Genomic DNA, 24,239 nt, shown 5'->3' with positions numbered 1-24,239 from the left:
AGTCTAATGGAATCTTTATGGTCTCATTTTGAGCCTCAGATTCCCATAGTTCCTCATTAGGAAACTCATTGGAGGCCAGTGGACGTCCATTGAGGTCTTCCTCAGTGGCGTTCACTGCCTCTTCCTCCTCTCCAAATTCGGCCATGTTGATGGCCTTGCACTCTCCTTTTGGATTTTCTTCTGTATTGCTTGGAAGAGTACTAGGAGGAAGTTCAGTAATTTTCTTGCTCAGCTGTCCCACTTGTGCCTCCAAATTCCTAATGGAGGACCTTGTTTCAGTCATGAAACTTTGAGTGGTTTTGATTAGATCAGAGACCATGGTTGCTAAGTCAGAGTGGCTCTGCTTAGAATTCTCTGTCTGTTGCTGAGGAGATGATGGAAAAGGCTTGCCATTGCTAAACCTGTTTCTTCCACCATTATTATTGTTGAAACCTTGTTGAGGTCTCTGTTGATCCTTCCATGAGAGATTTGGATGATTTCTCGATGAAGAATTATAGGTATTTCCATAGGGTTCTCCCATGTAATTCACCTCTTCCATTGAAGGGTTCTCAGGATCATAAGCTTCTTCTTCAGATGAATCATCCTTAGTACTGCTTGGTGCATTTTGCATTCCAGACAGACTTTGAGAGATCAAATTGACTTGTTGGGTCAATATTTTGTTTTGAGCCAATATGGCATTCAGAGTATCAATCTCAAGAACTCCTTTCTTCTGATTTGTCCCATTGTTCACAGGATTCCTTTCAGAAGTGTACATGAATTGGTTATTTGCAACCATTTCAATGAGCTCTTGAGCTTCTGTAGGCGTCTTCTTCAGATGAAGAGATCCTCCAGCAGAGCTATCCAAAGACATCTTAGACAGTTCAGACAGACCATCATAGAAAATACCTATGATGCTCCATTTAGAAAGCATGTCAGAAGGACATTTTCTGATCAATTGTTTGTATCTTTCCCAAGCTTCATAGAGGGATTCTCCTTCCTTCTGTCTGAAGGTTTGGACTTCCACTCTAAGCTTACTCAATTTTTGAGGTGGAAAGAACTTTGCCAAGAAGGCATTGACTAGCTTTTCCCGAGAGTTTAGGCTGTCTTTAGGTTGTAAGTCCAACCATATTCTAGCTCTGTCTCTTACAGCAAAAGGGAATAGCATAAGTCTGTAGACCTCAGGGTCAACCCCATTAGTCTTGACAGTGTCACAGATTTGCAAGAACTCAGCTAAAAACTGATGAGGATCTTCCAATGGAAGTCCATGGAACTTGCAATTCTGTTGCATTAGAGAAACTAATTGAGGCTTAAGCTCAAAGTTGTTTGCTCCAATGGCAGGGATAGAGATGCTTCTCCCATAGAAGTCGGGAGTAGGTGCAGTAAAGTCACCCAGCACCTTCCTTGCATTGTTGGCATTGTTGTTGTTTTCGGCTGCCATGGGTTCTTCTTCTTTGAAGATTTCTGTTAGGTCCTCTACAGAGAGTTGTGCCTTAGCTTCTCTTAGCTTTCGCTTCAAGGTCCTTTCAGGTTCAGGGTCAGCCTCAACAAGAATGCTTTTGTCTTTGCTCCTGCTCATATGAAAGAGAAAAGAACAAGAAAATGTGGAATCCTCTATGTCACAGTATAGAGATTCCTTGAGGTGTCAGAGGAACAGAAAAATAGAAGGAAGAGGTAGAAGAATTTGAACTTAGTGAGATAGAGTTCGAATTGTGCATTGAGGAGGAGTGGTACTCCATAAATAGAAGGATGTGAGAAGAGGGGAAGAGATTTTTCGAAAATTAAGTAAAAGATTTTAAAAACATTTTGAAAAAGATTTTGAAGAGGATATGATTGAAAATTTTTTTGAAAAAGATGTGATTTAAAAGTTATAGTTTTAAAAAGATGTGATTGAGAAGATATGATTTGAAAAACAATTTAAAAAGATTTGATTTTTTAAAAAAATTAATGACTTGGCTAACAAGAAAAGATATAATTCAAACATTAAACCTTTCTCAACAAAAAAGGCAACATACTTGAAATGTTGAATCAAATCATTAATTGTTAGCAAGTATCTTTGAAAAAGGAAAGAAATTGATTTTGAAAAAGATTTGATTGAAAAGATAGGATTTGAAAAAGATTTGATTTTGAAAAACTTTGAAAACTTGAAAAAAATTGATTTGAAAACAAAATCTTCCCTCTTGTGCCATCCTGGCGTTAAACGCCCAGAATGGTGCACATTCTGGCATTTAACGCCCAAAGCACTACCCTTTTGGGCGTTAAACGCCCAGCCAGGTATCCTGGCTGGCGTTTAAACGCCAGTTTTTCCTTCTTCACTGGGCGTTTTGAACGCCCAGCTTTTTCTGTTTAATTCCTCTGCTGCATGTACTGAATCTTCAGTTCCCTGTATTATTGACTTAAAAATAGAACCAAGATCAAATAAACAATGCATGCAAGACACCAAACTTAAAATGAGACTAGTGTCTCAATAAGAAACATAACATATTTTTGGTTTTTATGATTTTGTAAATTTTTTTTTGTTTTTTTTTTCGAAAATTAAGTGGAAAAGAAAATAAAGGTATCAAAATTCTTAATGAGAATTCCAGGAATCATGCAATGTTAGTCTAAAGCTTTAGTCTAAAGGAATTAGACATGGATAGCCAAGCTTCAGCAGGACATTGCATTCAAGAGCTAAATTGATGAGAATCAATCAGCTTTGGTGATGATAAGATCATCACTTTGAAACACTAGAATTCATTCTTAAGAACTCTGAAAAATACCTAATCTAAGCAACAAGATGAACCGTCAGTTGTTCATACTCGAAACAATCCCCGGCAACGGCGCCAAAAACTTGGTGTTGTTGCCGGATCGAAAATTTGGCACTGATGTTACCGGACCAAAAGCTTGCCGAAAACTCGAACAATCCCCGGCAACAGCGCCAAAAACTTGGTGCACGAAATTGTGATCACTACTTTTCACAACTCAAATAATCTCTAGTAATGGCCTCAAAGACTTGGTGCTCAATACCATGGCATAAACACAACTTCGCACAACTAACCAGCAAGTGCACTGGGTCGTCCAAGTAATAAACCTTACGCGAGTAAAGGTCGATCCCACGGAGATTGTTGGTATGAAGCAAGCTATGGTCACCTTGTAAATCTCAGTCAGGCAGACTCAAATGGTTATGAATGATTTATGAATAAAGCATAAAGATAAGGATAGAGATACTTATGCAATTCATTGGTGAAAATTTCAGATAAGCGTATGAAGATGCTTTGTCCCTTCCGTCTCTCTGCTTTCCTACTGTCTTCATCCAATCCTTCTTACTCCTTTCCATGGCAAGCTGTATGTTGGGCATCACCATTGTCAATGGCTACAGTCCCGTCTTCTCAGTGGAAATGTTCAACGCACCCTGTCACGGCACGGCTATCCAGCTGTCGGTTCTCGATCATGTCGGAATAGAATCCAGTGATTCTTTTATGTCTGTCACTAACGCCCCACAATCGCGAGTTTGAAGCTCGTCACAGTCATTCAATCATTGAATCCTACTCAGAATACCACAGACAAGGTTTAGACCTTCCGGATTCTCTTGAATGCCGCCATCAATTCTAGCTTATACCACGAAGATTCCGGTTAAAGAATCCAAGAGATAAACATTCAAGCCTTGTTTGCTTGTAGAACGGGAGTGGTTGTCAGGCACGTGTTCATAAGTGAGAATGATGATGAGCGTCACATAATCATCACATTCATCAAGTTCTTGAGTGCGAATGAATATCTTGGAATAAGAACAAGCTGAATTGAATAGAAGAACAATAGTAATTGCATTAATACTCGAGGTACAGCAGAGCTCCACACCTTAATCTATGGTGTGTAGAAACTCCACTGTTGAAAATACATAAGAACAAGGTCTAGGCATGGCCGTGAGGCCAGCCTCCCAATGATCTAAGATAGCATAAAACTACTCAAAGATAGCTACCCCGATATCTAAATACAATAGCAAAAGGTCTTATTTATAGGGAACTAGTAGCTTAAGAATTACAAAGATGAGTAAATGACATAAAAATCCACTTCCGGGCCCACTTGGTGTGTGCTTGGGCTGAGCATTGAAGCATTTTCGTGTAGAGACTTCTCTTGGAGTTAAACGCCAGCTTTTGTGCCAGTTTGGGCGTTTAACTCCCATTCTTGTGCCAGTTCTGGCGTTTAATGCCGGGCATTCTTGAGCTGATTTGGAGCGCCGGTTTGGGCCATTAAATCTCAGGCAAAGTATGGACTATTATACATTGCTGGAAAGCCCAGGATGTCTACTTTCCAACGCAGTTGAGAGCGCGCCAATTGGGCTTCTGTAGCTCCAGAAAATCCACTTCGAGTGCAGGGAAGTCAGAATCCAACAGCATCTGCAGTCCTTTTCAGTCTCTGAATCAGATTTTTGCTCAGGTCTCTCAATTTCAGCCAGAAAATACCTGAAATCACAGAAAAACATACAAACTCATAGTAAAGTCCATAAAAGTGAATTTTAACTAAAAACTAATAAAAATATACTAAAAACTAACTAAAACATACTAAAAACATACTAAAAACAATGCCAAAAAGCGTATAAATTATTCACTCATCAATTACACTATTCATCTTGGTTGGTGGTGGACGAAATTGTGATTACTATTCTTTTCAAGTTGTTTGTCTTTGTATGGATTTATTCAATAATTGTCCTTATTTGAAGTCACAACTCCGTTCAACTAACCAGCAAGTGTACTGGGTCGCCCAAGTAATAACCTTACGTGAGTAAGGGTCGAATCCACAGAGATTGTTGGTATGAAGCAAGCTATGGTCACCTTGCAAATCTCAGTTAGGCGGATTAAATATTGATTTATGGGTTTCGAAAATAGAAATAAGAAAATAAATAATAAAAAGGATAGAAATACTTATGTAGATTCATTGGTAGGAATTTCAGATAAGCGGAATGGAGGTGCTGTAGAGCTCACGGACGCCTGCTCTCCTATTCCTTCTACTCAATCCTTCTTACTCCTTTCCATGGCAAGCTTTGTATAGGGGTTCACCATCAGCTGTGGCTACTTTCAGTCCTCTCGGGGAAATATCCTATGCGGCTGTCACTCGCACAGCTAACCAGTCTGGAGGCATCACCCATGGTTGATAGCTACATCCCATCCTCGCAGTGAAAGCTAATGCTCACGCACTCTGTCACAGTACGGCCAATCACCGGTTGGTTCCCGCTTCCTACTGGAATAGAATCCCTCTTTTGCGTCTGTCACTGACGCCCAGCAGGTTGCAAGTTTGAAGCACGTCACAGTCATTCATTACCGGAATCCTACTCGGAATACCACAGACAAGGTGAGACTTTCCGGATTCCCAGGATCCTACTCGGAACACCACAGACAAGGTTGGACTTTCCGGATCCTCATAAATGCCGCCATCCATCTAGCTTATACCACGAAGATTCTGTTGGGGAATCTAAGAGATACACATTCAAGCTTGTGTTGCATGTAGAACGTAAGTGGTTGTCAATCACGCGCGTTCATGAGTGAGAACGTTAATGAGGGTTATTAACTCATCACATTCATCATGTTCTTAGGTACGAATGAATATCTTGGAATAAGAATAAAAGAGGAATTGAATAAAAGAAAATAGAACTTCATTAATCTTTGAGGTACAGCAGAGCTCCACACCCTTAATCTATGGTGTGCAGAAACTCCACTGTTGAAAATACATAAGCAAGAGGTCCAGGCATGGCCGAATGGCCAGCCCCCTAAACGTGATCACGGGATAGAAAATACAATCCAGGATGTCTCATACAATAGTAAGAGGTCCTATATATACTAGACTAGCTACTAGGGTTTACATGAGTAAGTAATTGATGTATAAATCCACTTCCGGGGCCCACTTGGTGTGTGCTTGGGCTGAGCTTGATCAATCCACGAGTAGAGGCATTTCTTGGCGTTAAACTCCAGGTTATGACGTGTTTTGGGCGTTTAACTCCGGATTATGACGTTTTTCTGGCGTTTTACTCTAGACAGCAGTATGAACTTGGCGTTTAACGCCAAGTTACATCGTCATTCTTCGAATAAAGTATGGACTATTATATATTGCTGGAAAGCCCTAGATGTCTACTTTCCAACGCCGTTGAGAGCGCGCCATTTGGAGTTCTGTAGCTCCAGAAAATCCATTTTGAGTGCAGGGAGGTCAGATTCCAGCAGCATCAGCAGTCCTTTTGTCAGCCTTTTTTCAGAGTTTTGCTCAAATCCCTCAATTTCAGTCAGAATTTACCTGAAATCACAGAAAAACACACAAACTCATAGTAAAGTCCAGAAATGTGAATTTAACATAAAAACTAATGAAAACATCCCTAAAAGTAGCTCAAACTTACTAAAAACTATATAAAAATAATGCCAAAAAGCGTATAAATTATCCGCTCATCACAACACCAAACTTAAATTGTTGCTTGTCCCCAAGCAACTAAAAATCAAATAGGATAAAAAGAAGAGAATATACTATAAAATCCAAAATATCAATGAATATTAATTTAATTACATGAGCGGGACTTGTAGCTTTTTGCTTCTGAACAGCTTTGGCATCTCACTTTTTCCTTTGTAGTTTAGAGGTATTGGCGTCTCTGGGGGAATTTAGAATTTGGGATAGTGTTATTGACTTTCTTAGTTAAGCATGTTGATTCTTGAACACAGCTACTCATGAGTCTTGGCTGTGGCCCTAAGCATTTTGTCTTCCAGTATTACCACCGGATACACAAATGCCACAGACACATAACTGGGTGAACCTTTTCAGATTGTGACTTAGCTTTGCTAAAGTCCCCAATTAGTGGTGTCCAGAGCTCTTAAGCACACTCTTTGCTTTGGATCACGACTTTAACCATTCAGTCTCAAGCTTTTCACTTGGACCTTCATGACACAAGCACATGGTTAGGGACAGCTTAATTTAGCCGCTTAGGCCCGGATTTAATTTCCTTGGGCCCTCCTATCCATTGATGCTCAAAGCCTTGGATCCTTGCTTCAGAATTTTCGCCTCTTCTCTTTTTTTTTTTTCACTGCTTTTTCTTGCTTCAAGAATCAATTTCATGATGTTTTTCAGATCATCAATAACATTTCTCTTTGTTCCTCATTCTTTCAAGAACCAACAATTTTAAACACTCATAAACAACAAGATCAAAAGACATATGCACTGTTCAATCATTCATTCAGAAAACAAAAATTATTGCCACCACATCAATATAATTAAACTAAATTCACTAATAATTTCGAAAATTATGTACTTCTTGTTCTTTTGAATTAAAACATTTTTCTTTTAAGAGAGGTGAAGGACTAATGGATTTTATTTCATAGCTTTAAGGCATGGTTTACATACTAATGATCATGAAGTAGAGACACAAAAACATAAATAAACATAGCATTAAAAACCGAAAAACAGAAGGAAATAAAGAACAAGGAATGAATCCACCTTAGTGGCGTCTTCTTCTTGAAGGACCAATGATGTTCTTCAACTCTTCTATGTCCCTTCCTTGCCTTTGTTGCTCCTCCCTCATTGCTCTTTGATCTTCTCTTATTTCTTGGAGAGTGAGGGCGTGTTCATGATGTTCCACCCTTAGTTGTTCAACATTATGGCTCAAATCCTCTAAGGAGGTGTTGAGTTGCTCCCAATAGTTGTTAGGAGGAAAGTGCATTCCTTGAGGCATTTGTTGATGATGCACTTCCTCATGTTCTTCTTGGAGGCCGTGAGGAGCTTCCCTTGTTTGCTCCATCTTTTTCTTGGTAATGGGCTTGTCTTCTTCAATGGAGACATCTCCTTCTATGATAACTCCAGCTGAGTAACATAGATGGCATATAAGGTGGGGGAAGGCTAGCCGTGCCATGTATGAAGGCTTGTCAGCTATTTTGTAGAGTTCATTGGAGATAACTTCATGAACTTCCACCTCCTCTCCAATCATGATGCTATGAACCATGATGGCCCGATCCACAGTAACTTCAGATCGGTTGCTTGTAGGGATGATGGATCTTTGAATGAACTCCAACCATCCTCTAGCTACAGGCTTGAGGTCCAGTCTTCTTAGTTGGACTGGCTTGCCTTTGGAGTCTACTCTCCATTGGGCGCCTTCCACACATATGTCCATAAGGACTTGGTCCAACCTTTGGTTAAAGTTGACCCTTCTTGTGTAGGGGCGTTCATCACCTTGCATCATGGGCAAGTGAAATGCCAACCTCACATTTTCCGGACTAAAATCCAAGTATTTCCCCTAACCATTGTGAGATAATTCTTTGGGCTTGGGTTCATACTTTGGTCATGGTTCCTAGTGATCCATGCATTGGCATAGAACTCTTGAACCATCAATAATCCAACTTGTTGCATGGGGTTGGCCAAGACTTCCCAACCTCTTCTTTGAATTTCATGTCGGATCTCTGGATACTCATTCTTTTTGAGCTTGAAAGGGACCTCAGGGATCACCTTCTTCTTTGCCACAACATCATAGAAGTGGTCTTGATGGCTCTTGGAGATGAATCTCTCTTTCTCCCATGACTCGGAAGTGGAAGCTTTTGCTTTCCCTTTCCCTTTTCTTGAGGAAACTCCGGTCTTGGGTGCCATTAATGGTGAATGAAAAACAAAAAGCTTTAGGCTTTTTACCACACCAAACTTAAAATTTGCTTGCCCCCAAGCAAAAAAAGAAAAGAAGAGTAGAAGAAGAAGAAGAAAATATGGTAGAGAGGGAGAAGAGAGGGTTCGGCTATGTGGGAGAATGTGGGTTTGTGTTGTGGGAAAATGTAAAAGAAAAGAAGGGTATTTATAGGGAGAGGGGAGGGTATAGGTTCGGCCAATTTGGGTGGGAATGGGTGGGAAATTGAATTTGAATTTTTTATGGAGGTAGGTGGGGTGTATGGGGAAGAGGAGGTTGATGTGAATGGTGAATGGGGTAATTGGGAAGAGGAATTGAGGTGATTGATGAAGAAGATGTTGAGAATTGTGACATGGGGAATCACATCACAAAAACTAGGATTGGGAAGTAAGGTGGGAATATGTTAGGTGGGGATCCTGTGGGGTCCACAGATCCTGAGGTGAAAAACAAATACCATTCCTTCACCATATAGGCATGTAACATGCCTTCATGCATCATTCTGGCGTTCAAACGCCCATTGATGCATGTTCTGGGCGTTAAACGCCCATGTGATGCTTGTTTCTGGCGTTGAACGCCAGTTTCAAGCTTGTTTCTGGCGTTCAGCGCCAGATTGTCCTCTGTGTGCGCATTCTGACGTTAAACGCCAGGATGTAGCTTGTTTTGGGCGTTCAGCGCCAGAAAGATGCTCTGTTCTGGCGTTGAACGCCAGCCAGATGCTCCTTCTGGGCGCTGAACGCCAGCCCGTGCGTCCTCTAGGGTGAAAAAATTTTTTCTTCTGTTTTTGACTCTGTTTTTAATTTTTTTTGATTTTTTTCGTGACTCCTCATGATCATGTACCTAAAACATAAAAATAACAAAGAAACAAAATAAAATAAAATTAGATAAATAAAATTGGGTTGCCTCCCAACAAGCGCTTCTTTAATGTCAATAGCTTGACAGTGGCTCTCATGGAGCCACAAGGTGATCAGGTCAATGTTAGTGTGCAGTCCCAACACCAAACTTAGAGTTTGGATATGGGGTTTGAACACCAAACTTAGAGTTTGGTTGTGGCCTCACAACACCAAACTTAGAGTTTGACTGTGTGGGTTCTTCTTGACCTTGAACTGAGAGAAGCTCTTCATGCTTACTCTCTTTTGTCACAGAGGGATGGCCATGTGCCTTAAACACAAGGTAGTCCCCATTCAATTGAAGGACTAACTCACCTCTGTTGACATCTATCACAGCTCCTGCTGTGGCTAGGAAAGGTCTTCCTAGGATGATGCATTCATCATCTTCCTTCCTAGTGTCTAGGATTATGAAATCAGTAGGGATGTAAAGGCCTTCAACCCTTACTAGCACGTCCTCTACTATTCCATAAGCTTGTCTTATGGACTTATCTGCCAGTTGTAATGAGAACAAGGCAGGTTGTACCTCAATGATTCCCAGCTTCTCCATTACAGAGAGTGGCATAAGATTTATCCCTGACCCAAGATCACATAGAGCTTTTTCAAAGCTCATGGTGCCAATGGTACAAGGTATTAGAAACTTGCCAGGATCTTGTTTCTTTTGAGGTAGAGTCCTTTGAATCCAAGTATCTAGTTCACTAATGAGCAAGGGAGGTTCACTTTCCCCAGTATCATTACCAAACAGCTTGGCATTCAGCTTCATGATAGCTCCTAAGTATTGAGCAACTTGCTCTCCAGTTACATCTTCATTCTCTTCAGAGGATGAATATTCCTCAGAGCTCATGAATGGCAGAAGGAGATTTAAAGGAATCTCTATGGTCTCTAGATGAGCCGCAGATTCCTCAGGATCCTTAATAGGAAACTCCTTCTTGCTTGAGGGACGTCCCAGGAGGTCTTCCTCACTGGGATTTTCGTCCTCCTCCTCCTTGGTGCATTCGGCCACTTTGATTAAATCAATGGCCTTGCACTCTCCTTTTGGATTTTCTTCTGTATTACTTGGGAGAGTACTGGGAGGAGTGTCAATGACTTTCTTACTCAGCTGGCCCACTTGTGCCTCCAGATTTCTAATAGAGGATCTTGTTTCATTCATGAAACTAAAAGTGGCCTTTGACAGATCAGAGACTATATTTGCTAAATTAGAATTGTTTTGTTCAGAATTTTCTGTCTGTTGCTGAGAAGATGATGGATATGGCTTACTATTATTCAGCCTATTGCGTCCACCATTGTTAAAACCTTGTTGAGGTTTTTGTTGATCCTTCCAGGAGAAATTTGGATGATTTCTCCATGATGAGTTATAGGTGTTTCCATAAGGTTCACCTAAATAATTAACCTCTGCCATGGCAGGGTTTTCAGGATCATAAGCTTCTTCAGAAGCTGCCTCTCTAGTACTATTGGATGCATGTTGCAATCCATTCAGATTTTGAGAGATCATGTTGACCTGTTGAGTCAACACTTTGTTCTGAGCCAATATGGCATTCAGAGCATCAATTTCAAGAACTCCTTTCTTCTGAGGTACCCCATTGTTCACGGAATTCCTCTCAGAGGTGTACATAAACTGGTTGTTTGCAACCATGTCAATGAGTTCTTGAGCCTCTTCAGGCGTTTTCTTCAGGTGAATAGATCCACCTGCAGAATGGTCCAATGACATTTTCGAAAATTCAGAGAGGCCATAATAGAATATATCTAATATGGTCCATTCTGAAAACATGTCAGATGGACATCTCTTGGTCAGCTGCTTGTATCTTTCCCAAGCTTCATAGAGGGATTCACCATCTTTTTGTTTGAAGATTTGAACATCCACTCTCAGCTTGCTCAGCTTTTGAGGAGGAAAGAACTTATCTAAGAATGCAGTGACAAGCTTATCCCATGAGTCCAGGCTATCCTTGGGTTGTGAATCCAACCATACTCTAGCTCTGTCTCTTACAGCAAAAGGGAAAAGCAAAAGTCTGTAGACTTCAGGATTAACTCCATTTGTCTTTACAGTGTCACAGATCTGCAAGAACTCAGTTAAAAACTGGTAAGGATCTTCAGATGGAAGTCCATAAAACTTGCAGTTTTGTTGCATTAAAGCAACTAGTTGAGGCTTAAGCTCAAAGTTATTAGCTCCAATGGCAGGAATGGAGATGCTTCTTCCATCAAACTTAGACGTTGGCTTTGTGAAGTCTCCAAGCATTCTCCTTGCATTATTATTATTATTTTCTTCTGCCATGTCTTTCTCTTGTTCGAAAAATTTCTGAAAGGTTGTTTCTCTTAAAGATGTTTTTGGATTGTTATAATTAGCTTCTCTTAATCTTCTCTTCAGAGTCCTTTCAGGTTCTGGATCAACTTCAACAAGAGTGCCTTTATCCCTGTTCCTGCTCATATAAAAAGAGAAGAGAACAAGAATAGAAAGAGGAATCCTCTATGTCACAGTATAGAGATCCCTTTATGTTAGTAGAAAAAGAAAGATGTAGAAGGATGAAGAAGGAGGTTCGGTTTTTAGATGGAGAGAGGTGAAGAGAAGTGTTAGTAATTAATTAATTAAATAGAAGAAGAGAAGAGAAGAGAGAATTCGAAAGTAATTTTTGAAAAAGTGGTTAGTGATTTTCGAAAATAATTAAAATTTAAACATGAAACAATTAATTAATTAAAAAGAATTTTTGAAAAAGAGAGAGATATTTTCGAAAATTAGAGAGGGAAAAGTAGTTAGGTGGTTTTGAAAAAGATAAGAAACAAACAACAAGTTAGTTAGTTGATTGAAAAAGATTTGAAATCAAAATTGAAAAAGACAAGAAGATAAAAAGTTAGATAAGATATTTTGAAATCAAATTTTGAAAAAAAGATAAGATAAAAAGATAAAAAGATTTTTAAGAAAAAGATATTTTGAAAAAGGTTTAATTTTTAAAATGACTTAACTAACAAGAAACTACAAGATAAGATTCTAGAACTTAAAGATTGAACCTTTCTTAACAAGAAAGTAACAAACTTCAAATTTTTGAACCAATCACATTAATTGCTAGCTAATTTTCGAAAATTAGATGTAAAGATAAGAAAAAGATTTTAAAAATAATTTAAAAAATATTTTTGAAATTTTCGAAAATTAAAAATAAAAAATGAGAAAGATATGATTTTTGAAAAAGATTTTGAAAAGATAAGATTTTTAAACTTTTGAAATTTTGACTTGACTTGTAAGAAACAACTAATTTTGAAAATTTTTGACCAAGTCAACCCAAAATTTTGAAATTTTGGAGGGAAATAAGGAAAAGATATTTTTGATATTTAAATTTTTAAAGAAGAACACAAGAATGACCCAAAACATGAAAATTTTGGATCAAGACACAAGATGCATGCAAGAATGCTATGAATGTCAAGATGAACACCAAGAACACTATGAAGATCATGATGAACAACAAGAACATAATTTTGAAAAATTTTTAATGCAAAGAAAACATGCAAGACACCAAACTTAGAAATCTTTAATGCATGGAAAATATGAATGCAAAAATGCACATGAAAAACAACAAACAACATAAAATAAGAAATCATCAAGATCAACAAGAGGACTTATCAAGAACAACTTGAAGATCATGAAGAACACTATGAATGCATGGGATTTTCGAAAAAATGCAAGAAAAAATCTTAAAAGCATGCAATTGACACCAAACTTAAAAATTGACTCAATACTTAAACAAGAAACACAAAATATTTTTGATTTTTATGATTTTCTAATTTTTTTTGGATTTTTATTAATTTTTTTTGAAAAATAAAGTTGGAAAAACGAAAAATAAAAAGAAAAATTTTGAAAAATATTTTTGAAAAGAAAATTACCTAATCTGAGCAACAAGATGAACCGTCAGTTGTCCATACTCGAACAATCCCCGGCAACGGCGCCAAAAACTTGGTGGACGAAATTGTGATTACTATTCTTTTCAAGTTGTTTGTCTTTGTATGGATTTATTCAATAATTGTCCTTATTTGAAGTCACAACTCCGTTCAACTAACCAGCAAGTGTACTGGGTCGCCCAAGTAATAACCTTACGTGAGTAAGGGTCGAATCCACAGAGATTGTTGGTATGAAGCAAGCTATGGTCACCTTGCAAATCTCAGTTAGGCGGATTAAATATTGATTTATGGGTTTCGAAAATAGAAATAAGAAAATAAATAATAAAAAGGATAGAAATACTTATGTAGATTCATTGGTAGGAATTTCAGATAAGCGGAATGGAGGTGCTGTAGAGCTCACGGACGCCTGCTCTCCTATTCCTTCTACTCAATCCTTCTTACTCCTTTCCATGGCAAGCTTTGTATAGGGGTTCACCATCAGCTGTGGCTACTTTCAGTCCTCTCGGGAAATATCCTATGCGGCTGTCACTCGCACAGCTAACCAGTCTGGAGGCATCACCCATGGTTGATAGCTACATCCCATCCTCGCAGTGAAAGCTAATGCTCACGCACTCTGTCACAGTACGGCCAATCACCGGTTGGTTCCCGCTTCCTACTGGAATAGAATCCCTCTTTTGCGTCTGTCACTGACGCCCAGCAGGTTGCAAGTTTGAAGCACGTCACAGTCATTCATTACCGGAATCCTACTCGGAATACCACAGACAAGGTGAGACTTTCCGGATTCCCAGGATCCTACTCGGAACACCACAGACAAGGTTGGACTTTCCGGATCCTCATAAATGCCGCCATCCATCTAGCTTATACCACGAAGATTCTGTTGGGGAATCTAAGAGATACACATTCAAGCTTGTGTTGCATGTAGAACGTAAGTGGTTGTCAATCACGCGCGTTCATGAGTGAGAACGTTAATGAGGGTTATTAACTCATCACATTCATCATGTTCTTGGGTACGAATGAATATCTTGGAATAAGAATAAAAGAGGAATTGAATAAAAGAAAATAGAACTTCATTAATCTTTGAGGTACAGCAGAGCTCCACACCCTTAATCTATGGTGTGCAGAAACTCCACTGTTGAAAATACATAAGCAAGAGGTCCAGGCATGGCCGAATGGCCAGCCCCCTAAACGTGATCACAGGATAGAAAATACAATCCAGGATGTCTCATACAATAGTAAGAGGTCCTATATATACTAGACTAGCTACTAGGGTTTACATGAGTAAGTAATTGATGTATAAATCCACTTCCGGGGCCCACTTGGTGTGTGCTTGGGCTGAGCTTGATCAATCCACGAGTAGAGGCATTTCTTGGCGTTAAACTCCAGGTTATGACGTGTTTTGGGCGTTTAACTCCGGATTATGACGTTTTTCTAGCGTTTTACTCCAGACAGCAGTATGAACTTGGCGTTTAACGCCAAGTTACATCGTCATTCTTCGAATAAAGTATGGACTATTATATATTGCTGGAAAGCCCTGGATGTCTACTTTCCAAAGCCGTTGAGAGCGCGCCATTTGGAGTTTTGTAGCTCCAGAAAATCCATTTTGAGTGCAGGGAGGTCAGATTCCAGCAGCATCAGCAGTCCTTTTGTCAGCCTTTTTTCAGAGTTTTGCTCAAATCCCTCAATTTCAGTCAGAATTTACCTGAAATCACAGAAAAACACACAAACTCATAGTAAAGTCCAGAAATGTGAATTTAACATAAAAACTAATGAAAACATCCCTAAAAGTAGCTCAAACTTACTAAAAACTATATAAAAACAATGCCAAAAAGCGTATAAATTATCCGCTCATCAGTTGGTAAAGTTCAATTTTTCTTACTCCAGTTCCAACTTCATGGACTTCCAGTTCCCCATGATTTCAGAATTGATGCAAATTAGTGCATCCACATGCCTTGCAATCTCTTTATTAAAATGTTCTTTCAATGCCAGCAAATTTTACAGATTTGGTAATGTATTTGTGGATGTGGATATCTTTCTCCTTACAAATGTTTGCAGTCGATTGGCTATGGTTGGTAAGGGTTTGCATATTTCTATATTGTAACTATTTTGCATATTGATAAACAAAAATAAGGTCAGTTTCACTTTTAGATTCAACCTTGTTTGTATTGAAGTTGGAACTTTTTGTCTAGAATTCTGAATGTATGGTTGCTATTGGTGTTGTTTATTTACAAGTTTTGTCAATAAAATATGCAGTTTGATATCTAGTAGGTAAAGGCTTCATTGTTGTTGATATTGTGTTTTTGGCCTTATGATTTCACTGTGTACCATTTCATTGTTGGTATTTATAATGTTGAAAAAAGCATCCTTCTTGAATATGGACAATATTTTATGCAACTAGAGTAAGAGCTTTAATTTTTTGTAAGAGCAAGAGCCTTTCTTCTCTCAGCTTCATACTAATTGCTCCATATATATTCAATTTCGTGTTCCTCTGTTTCCTATCATGTTTGCTTATGACACTGCACAAATTTTCAAGTTTTTTATCTATGGCTTGTTATTATTTATTATTTATTATGGAGATTAGAATTGTACACAGATTTTTCTTTTTCGAATTGTGTAACATCCAATTAGGCATTACACATTCTCTTTGATTAATGAATTTTTAAACAAATTTAAAAAAATTAAAATTTAAGTTTATTGGAGGATTTACCGTGGGTTAAATTTGCCGATAGTTATTAATTTAATTATTGGTAAACAGTATATTACTGTCAAATTTACTAGGGGATAAATCCCGACGATAAAAATTATTGACGAAAAATTTATGCTGGTAATTAGGAGCAGACAAAAATTTTGCCAGTAAATAATTATCAACGAGGTTTATACAGTCAGATTTATTCTGCTGCAAAATTCAACGGTATCCAGCAATTTTCTTGTAGTGCTGATTCTTCTGTCTATCATGACTTGCACCAAAATCCATAAATATAAAAGTCGTTCTTATTTTTATAAGAACTTTACAAAAAAATTTAAAACTTTTTTAAAATGAAAGAGATCAATATAATACCCTACCACACAGAGATTTACGCTTAAGTCGTAAAATAGAGGTGGTGTGGTATTACAACCTCTAAAACAAAATATATATACATATAGTAGTTGAAAGGATGTTATATACGAAAAGTCTTGAAAGATAGGTAAAGCAAAATCGCAAAATCAAAGGCGCAACGCTCAAGAAAGGTTACTTGCATACGAAGAAAGCTTAGGTACATAAACATATGCATATAAACAAGGAGAAAAGAGTATCAAAGTACAAAATATCCAAACTCTGAACTCATACTACGAAGCTAAGCCTGACCAGAGGATATTTATATACATACATATAGAAATCCATAACCCAAAATACATAAAAGTAACCCTAGTTCTCCATAAACCTCTATGAGGTACAAAAGTAAAACATTTACACATAAGGAGAGTCTATACATATAGATATAGCAAAATAGAATAAAATATCAAGATAGAGATAGTGTTAAATTATACTCAGTTATGCTTACAATAAAAGACCAAGAATTTAATACATGTTCAAGGAAAAACTCAAACAACTGTTAATGTTGCAGTAACATGTCCATGAGTCCACAGTTTTAACATTTCTCAGATAACTAATCACCTATTAGCTAAGTACAAGTTTAAATAGATCTAAACCTCAACAACTATATAAAATTTGGTGATCATATTCCCTAACGTAAGCCTATTCAACCATGCCATGCAATTTCTAAGGTGTGCAGACCCAAGTCCCAACGAATAATTGCTTACTTCCCTATACATCGCTCGGATTATTTTCTTTAACACCTAAAAATGTAGAAAACTTGCAAATATAATAAATAATAAAATATATTCAATTTAACCAATTTTCTACTCAGAAGAAAATCGAATATACTTAACCAATACAACACAACCATTGAAGCTAAAGACTTCGAAATCTCTAAAGAGTAAATACCCAAACAGAAGTCAAAAATAAAATTAAATTAAAAATCAGGAAGATATGTTATCATACTATACTTACTGGCGCTTAAGATGGCAAAGAGCACGATTCGCTCAATACATAGGAACATTAGGGCACAAAGTAATTGCCTTGAATCCCCCAAAATAGAAAAACAAACAATGTAATAATCCCAAGAACGTTACAATTTTTCATTTTTTTTGAAAGGAAATATGATTATTGATTAATTAAAGGAAAAGGGTTAGAAAAAGAGAACAGAGAATGATACCTTCACTTTCAGCAAGGTCAACTACTATCTTGAAAAATTCCAAGCCTTTGGTGAAAGTCTTTACTTTCCATGTCCTCCTCTTCCGTTTAAATATGCCATCTTCTTTTACCAAATTCCAATCAGAAACTTAACCAGAAAATGTCAATTTCCAAAACACTTTAAGTTGAAAAACCTTTATTATGATGATGACGATTATGATGATTACAAATAACCATGTGGCATCAAAGTGTGTGCTGCATCCTTGGCCATCGGTCGCAGTTCCTTCAGATTGCATGGCACACACTTCTTATCTATGACACCTAACAAAGGGAAAAAAAGTTATATATGATAGCATGAACAGTGAGATTATAGAATATAGTGTTTGATAAAACTTGACTCTTAAATGAGATATGAACAAATCAGATATCACACAAAACAAAATATCTCAAATCAATTTTCATGACACAAGAAGCTCACAGATAAACATAGGGAATAACGGAAAAATAGAAAAGAAAAAGTATAACTGAATTGTTGATCTAAGGAAGCATAGCTACTAGCACTATAACAAATTGTTGATTGAATGAGATATAACTAAATCAAGCAAAGAGCGAATTATCTTTTCAGAACCTCCAAAAAATTAAAATAAACTACATGTTTTATTTGACTCATTATGAACGGATTCATTGTCAACTTCTTGTTCATCTGTGGTCTGGTGTTTTTTTTTTTTTTACTCATTGTCACTCTTAGGTGAACCTGTAATGGAGAAATAAAGTAATAGCAGTTAAACCATAATCTATTTGCAGTCACTTGAACTATATAACTCAAAATTTATCCTTCAGAAAGAATAATGATAAACAATGACCTTTCCATAACCTTATGTAAAGATACCTCAAAATTTTATATATATTAACAAATAAATATACCTTTATCTTCAAGCTTATCCCAATCTTCATCCCAGCTCCTTCCTGGATACCAGGTTGCCAACCTTAAAAGAAAAAAATTGAGTGACACCAGAGAATATAAGAATAACATAACATGAATGCAATGCAATTACTTTTTAAAAATAAAAGAGCTAATTGAAGAGAACACATGGACCTCCTGGTAACCACAAAGCAACGAGAAATAACAAAGAAAACAAGTAAAAGGGGATAACATGATAACTATCTATGTATCCATAGGCAAACTATACACTTAGCGAGAGAACAAACACTAAGTGACTTCATTCTACATGAATGGGAGCAGTTTTTGTAAACTTATTCGAAGAGGAGACGATGCCAGAGGAGAGCCCGAAGAGGAGACGACGACAGAGGAGAGCCCGAAGACATGGCGACACCACGAGCTCCAATAAACCTTCGTTGGACGGCAGCAGCAGCACGGCTCCTCCCTCTCTCGCGCGTCTTTCGCCCTCGAGCTCGACGGCTCTCTCGCGTGCGACATGGATAATTTATTTAAATTATTTTAAAAAAATAATATTTTTTTGTCAACTATTACTTAGTTTTATGTTTTAAATATTTTTTAATTTAAAATTAATAATATTCTACTTAATTTTTTATTTATAAAATTAGATTTAGAATTTCAATATTTAAAGTAAATCAAATAAAATTCTCATTAGTTTTCAATTATTAAATTGTTTTGAATTTTAAATATATGAGATATTCACTTTTAAGTCACCCACTAAAACTGTGACCATAGATCCCTTTAGGTCACCCTTTCGTAAAACCGTTACCATAGACCTTTTTAGGCCACTCCTCAAAGCTGTGACTATAGATACCTTTAGGTCACCCCAAAAACCGTGACCATAGACCTTTTTAGGCCACCCTTCAAAACTATGATCACAGACCCCTTTAAATCACATCCAAAAACTATGACCATAGACCCCTTTAGGTCACCCCCAAAACCATGACCATAGACCCTTTTAAGTCACCCTTTCGATAAACCGTGATCATAGACCCTTTTAGGCCACCCTTTCAAAAAACTGTGACCATAGACCTTTTTAGGCCACCCCCAAAACCGTGACCATAGATACCTTTAGGTCACCCCCCAAAACCGTGACCATAGGCCATTTTAGGTCACATTCCAAAACTATGACCATAGACATGTTTAGGTCACCCCTAAAAATCGTGACCATAGACCCTTTTAGGTCACCTTTTTTGAAAAACCGTAGCCATAGACCCTTTTTAGTCTCTCCTAAAAACCGTGACCATAGACCCCTTTAGGCCACCCCCAAAATCATGACCATAGACTCTTTTAGGTCACCCTCCAAAACCGTGACCATAGACATGTTTAGGTCACCCCCGAAAATCGTGACCATAGACCTCTTTAGTCCCCTTTTTTGAAAAACCGTGACCATAGACCCTTTTTGGTTACCTCTAAAAACCATGATCATAGACCTCTTTAGGTCACCCCCCAAAACCGTGACCATAGACCCTTTTAGGCCACCATTTTTTTAAAAACCGTGACCAAAAAAACTGTTGCCATAGGCCCAAAATGTTGTAGTGGTATTTTGTTAGTTGGGTGAATTAATATTCTAGGTATGTAGTCCTCCAAAAATTTCTATGCTGAACATCAAAATTTTTGTTATGCACTAAGGTTTTTGTGCTATACACCAAAATTTGTGTTGTGCGTATTTCATTAGTACTGTGCATAAGTTTTTGCATATAGCATACAAATTTTTTCACATAACACATCATTTTTGCTGTGAACGTATTTTGTTAGTTAGGTGAGTCAATATTCTGAGTAATAAGTAGTCTTCTAAAAATATGTGCTGCATATCAAAATTTCTATAATATGCCCCAAGATTTTTGTGTTGTACACCAAAATTTATGTGTTATGTGTATTTTATTGGTTGGGAGAAGAAGAAGATAAAGACAATGATGACAATGATAGATGTTAGAAGAAAGAGATGAAGACAATGATGATAATAAAAGGGGATAAGAAGAAAAAAAATAAGAAGAAGAAGATGAAAAGAATAACGGCGGCAGTAGCTACGATAACAATGACGTTGAAGAAAGAAGTGTGCAAAGAAGAAGATGATAACGACGACAATAATGAAAGAAGAAAAGAAAGACAAAGAAGAGAATAATAAAAAAAAAAAAGAAGAAACAGTAAAAAAAGAAATACCTGCCTATATTTTAAAGAGAAAATACACAAAAATTTAATTAAAAAGTTGATTTAAAAATATTTAGATATCTAATAATGTTTTTTAAAAATATCCTTTAAAAAATTTCTTTTATAAACTACTCTACTTTGAAAACAAAAGTTTTATCAAATTAAGGTTAATTAGTGTTCACTGGTTTTGGGGGTTTACATGATATTTTTCATCCCCAAATAAGCAGCAATGCAGCATCAAATATACCATATTTATTAATAATTTTCTTCACAAAAAATAGATAAAATTGAATTGAATAAAGCACATCATGTGCAAAATCTGTGCTGCTCCAATTTTTTATGGTCATAAAATCTAAGCGACGCAAGTGGCATGCATCTAATCTTAGGAATCTGTCCTATTCAAAAATCATATTTCCTTTGGGTCCTATCCCTTTTTGCATAAGGACAAACACTCCTAACAGTAGTGATTATTCTCCTAGAAAGAAAAAACATAAACTTTGCTTGTACATCTCTTTTATGCTTGATCTTTCTCTTTCGCTCCTTGCTTGTTTTCTATGTTGGACACTGTAAAGAATGTGGGAATTGAAGGGATCTATCAATTTACTCAATAATGAAACCATATAAAGAAGATTTGCATTTGAGTTCCACGTATTCGACTATGCTTTTAAATTTGGACCACAAACAATGAAACGGGTGTAATGAAGTGTAATTATATTTTCAATTTCATCTGAACAACGTTGATTTAATCAGTCACTAAATTCTTTTATTGAACAATTTAGCAACAAAGTTACTTATTTTATGGGTAATTCAATCTTTATTCGTTTTTATAAAGGATAAAGTGATTTTAGTCACAAAATAATGCATTTTGACTTCCAATCTTTTTTATTTTGAGGTAATACTATTTTTGTTAAAAAAATTCGTTAAAAAATAACGAAAATTAGTCTTGTGATGGATTTTATTTGTAATTTGTCGGGGTTTTAAAACTCTCACAAACTATTAATGAGTTTGTTTTCAAAAAATTCCTTCACCAATAGTAGTTAAGTAGAGAAAGATCATTAATAAAATGATATTGCAAGAAATAAAATAATTGCAGTATGAAAACTTTTAAAAAAAAAACATCGAATAAGAAATAAAAAAATATTAATATTAATGATATTGGTATTGATAATGATGACGGTAAAAAAGATAATGATAATGATAAAATATGATTATACAATAGTAATAATAAAGGTAGAAGTGATAACGATGAGAATGAAAAAATAGTGGTAATATTCGTTATAATTTGTCATATTGTTAAAAAGAACTCTGTAGGAATTTAAAACTGTTACAAAATACAAATAAAATTCCTCATAAAAATAATAGTCATTATTATTTAATAAATTTTTAATAGATTAGCCATGTTATCTCAAAATAAAAAAAATGAAGGTCTAAATATCTCTTTTTTCTTGTAGAAATTGCTTTATCTTTTATAAAAATAGACAATGACCGAATTTAATTTTTATTCTTTATTTTATAGTTGAATTAACCACTAATTTTATTATTAAATATTGATATATCAACTAATACCCAAGTTAAATTTTGTCAGAACATTCAATTATTAAATAGGTTTTTTCAATTTCAAAATTTTTACCGCCAACTTAGCTATCAAAATGCAAATTAGATAGTGTAAACATCAAGGTTATGAATCGGTCCAGTTGACCTTCAGAATTATTCTGCGAAAAATCGATAAAAAAATCGGTCAAACTAATGGTTAACTGTCGAACCGGCTGAACAGGCCAGATTTTCAAATGCACCGGTTTTAAAATATGAATTCCAAAATGGCGTCGTTTGACGCAAAAAAAAAAAAAAACCCAACCCCTTATCATGAGATTGAGACCTCAATCCCCTTCTCCTCGCTCAGCAGCCACCACACTTCAACCCTATATCCCTAATTTCACTTCCAAGTTCCAATCAACGCCGTCCTTCCCAGTCTACCACAATCGACACCGCATCAGAGCTACTGTCACCAGGAAGAAGAACCTCTAACGGGTGGAAGTAAGTCACCGCCGCGGATTGAAGCTGCTGTCAGCGATGTCGTTCGTCTAGTCATCTGAACTTCGAAGCTCCCGTGGTTGGCGTTGTCTGCTCGTCTAGTCGTTGGAAGCTTCTCCCTCAAGGTTGTCGAGCCCTTTGTCTCTCGCGCTCGCGTCAAGCCTCTGTGTTCGATCTCCTCTCTGTCTGAGCTCACTTTCCTTCCTCTTTCACCGTCACTTCTCTTCCTCCCTCGCTGTCGTAAGCAAAGCTACTTCAATTTATGTTTTCTTTTTTTTTACTGATTCTGAGTTGCTGAAATCTTGCTGATTTTTTTTGTGAGTTGCTGAAATCTGAAATCTAATGGTTGATAATGTTTTGTTAAATTTTCGAAAATAATTGTTATTCTGAGTTCTGAGTTTCTGGTGCGCGAAATTGTGAACAATACTTTTCACAACTCTCATAATCCCCGGTCATGAACTCCAAAAACTTGGTGGTTCAATTCCATGGCATTACACAACTTCGCACAACTAACCAGCAAGTGCACTGGGTCGTCCAAGTAATACCTTACGTGAGTAAGGGTCGATCCCACGGAGATTGTTGCTATGAAGCAAGCTATGGTCATCTTGTAAATCTTAGTCAGGCAAACTCAAATGTATATGGTGATGAACGAAAATAACATAAAAGATAAAGATAGAGATACTTATGTAATTCATTGGTAGGAACTTCAGATAAGCGCATGAAGATGCCTTCCCTTCCGTCTCTCTGCTTTCCTACAGTCTTCATCCAATCCTTCTTACTCCTTTCCATGGCAAGCTCGTGTAGGGTTTCACCATTGTCAGTGGCTACCTCCCATCCTCTCATTGGAAATGTTCAACGCACCCTGTCACGGCACGGCTATCCATCTGTCGGTTCTCAATCAGGCCGGAATAGAATCCAGTGATTCTTTTGCGTCTGTCACTAACGCCCCGCCCTCAGGAGTTTGAAGCATGTCACAGTCATTCAGTCATTGAATCCTACTCAGAATACCACAGACAAGGTTTAGACCTTCCGGATTCTCTTGAATGCCGCCATCAGGTCCTGCCTATACCACGAAGATTCTGATTAAAGAATCCAAGAGATATTCACTAGAGCCTTGGTTGCTTGTAGAACAAAAGTGGTTGTCAGTCACCTTGTTCATGAGTGAGAATGATGATGAGTGTCACGGATCATCACATTCATCAAGTTGAAGAACAAGTGATATCTTGGACAAAGAACAAGCGGAATTGAATAGAAGAACAATAGTAATTGCATTAATACTCGAGGTACAGCAGAGCTCCACACCTTAATCTATGGTGTGTAGAAACTCCACCGTTGAAAATACATAAGAACAAAAGTGATCATTGGTTTCGGCTCCAGAGAGGGAGCCAGAAGATGTCCAAAGATGAAAAATACAATAGTAAAAGGTCCTATATATAGAGAACTAGTAGCCTAGGGTGTACAGAGATGAGTAAATGACATAAAAATCCACTTCCGGGCCCACTTGGTGTGTGCTTG

The 24,239-nt window shown here is 37.1% G+C and overlaps 1 non-coding gene across 1 annotated transcript; it reads left to right on the top strand.

The window, feature by feature from the left end:
- The first annotated feature begins 904 nt into the window (after nucleotides 1–904).
- LOC130983781 (small nucleolar RNA R71) lies at nucleotides 905–1,012 on the top strand. Its single transcript, XR_009087757.1, has one exon. It is a non-coding gene; the product is annotated as a small nucleolar RNA R71 (small nucleolar RNA).
- Nucleotides 1,013–24,239: the final 23,227 nt, after the last annotated feature.

This window comes from Arachis stenosperma, chromosome 5 (assembly GCF_014773155.1).
Source record: "Arachis stenosperma cultivar V10309 chromosome 5, arast.V10309.gnm1.PFL2, whole genome shotgun sequence".
Classification (NCBI taxonomy): Eukaryota; Viridiplantae; Streptophyta; class Magnoliopsida; order Fabales; family Fabaceae; genus Arachis; species Arachis stenosperma.
Note: the sequence above shows the minus strand (reverse complement) of the source record. Positions and strands in the feature narration are given on the sequence as shown.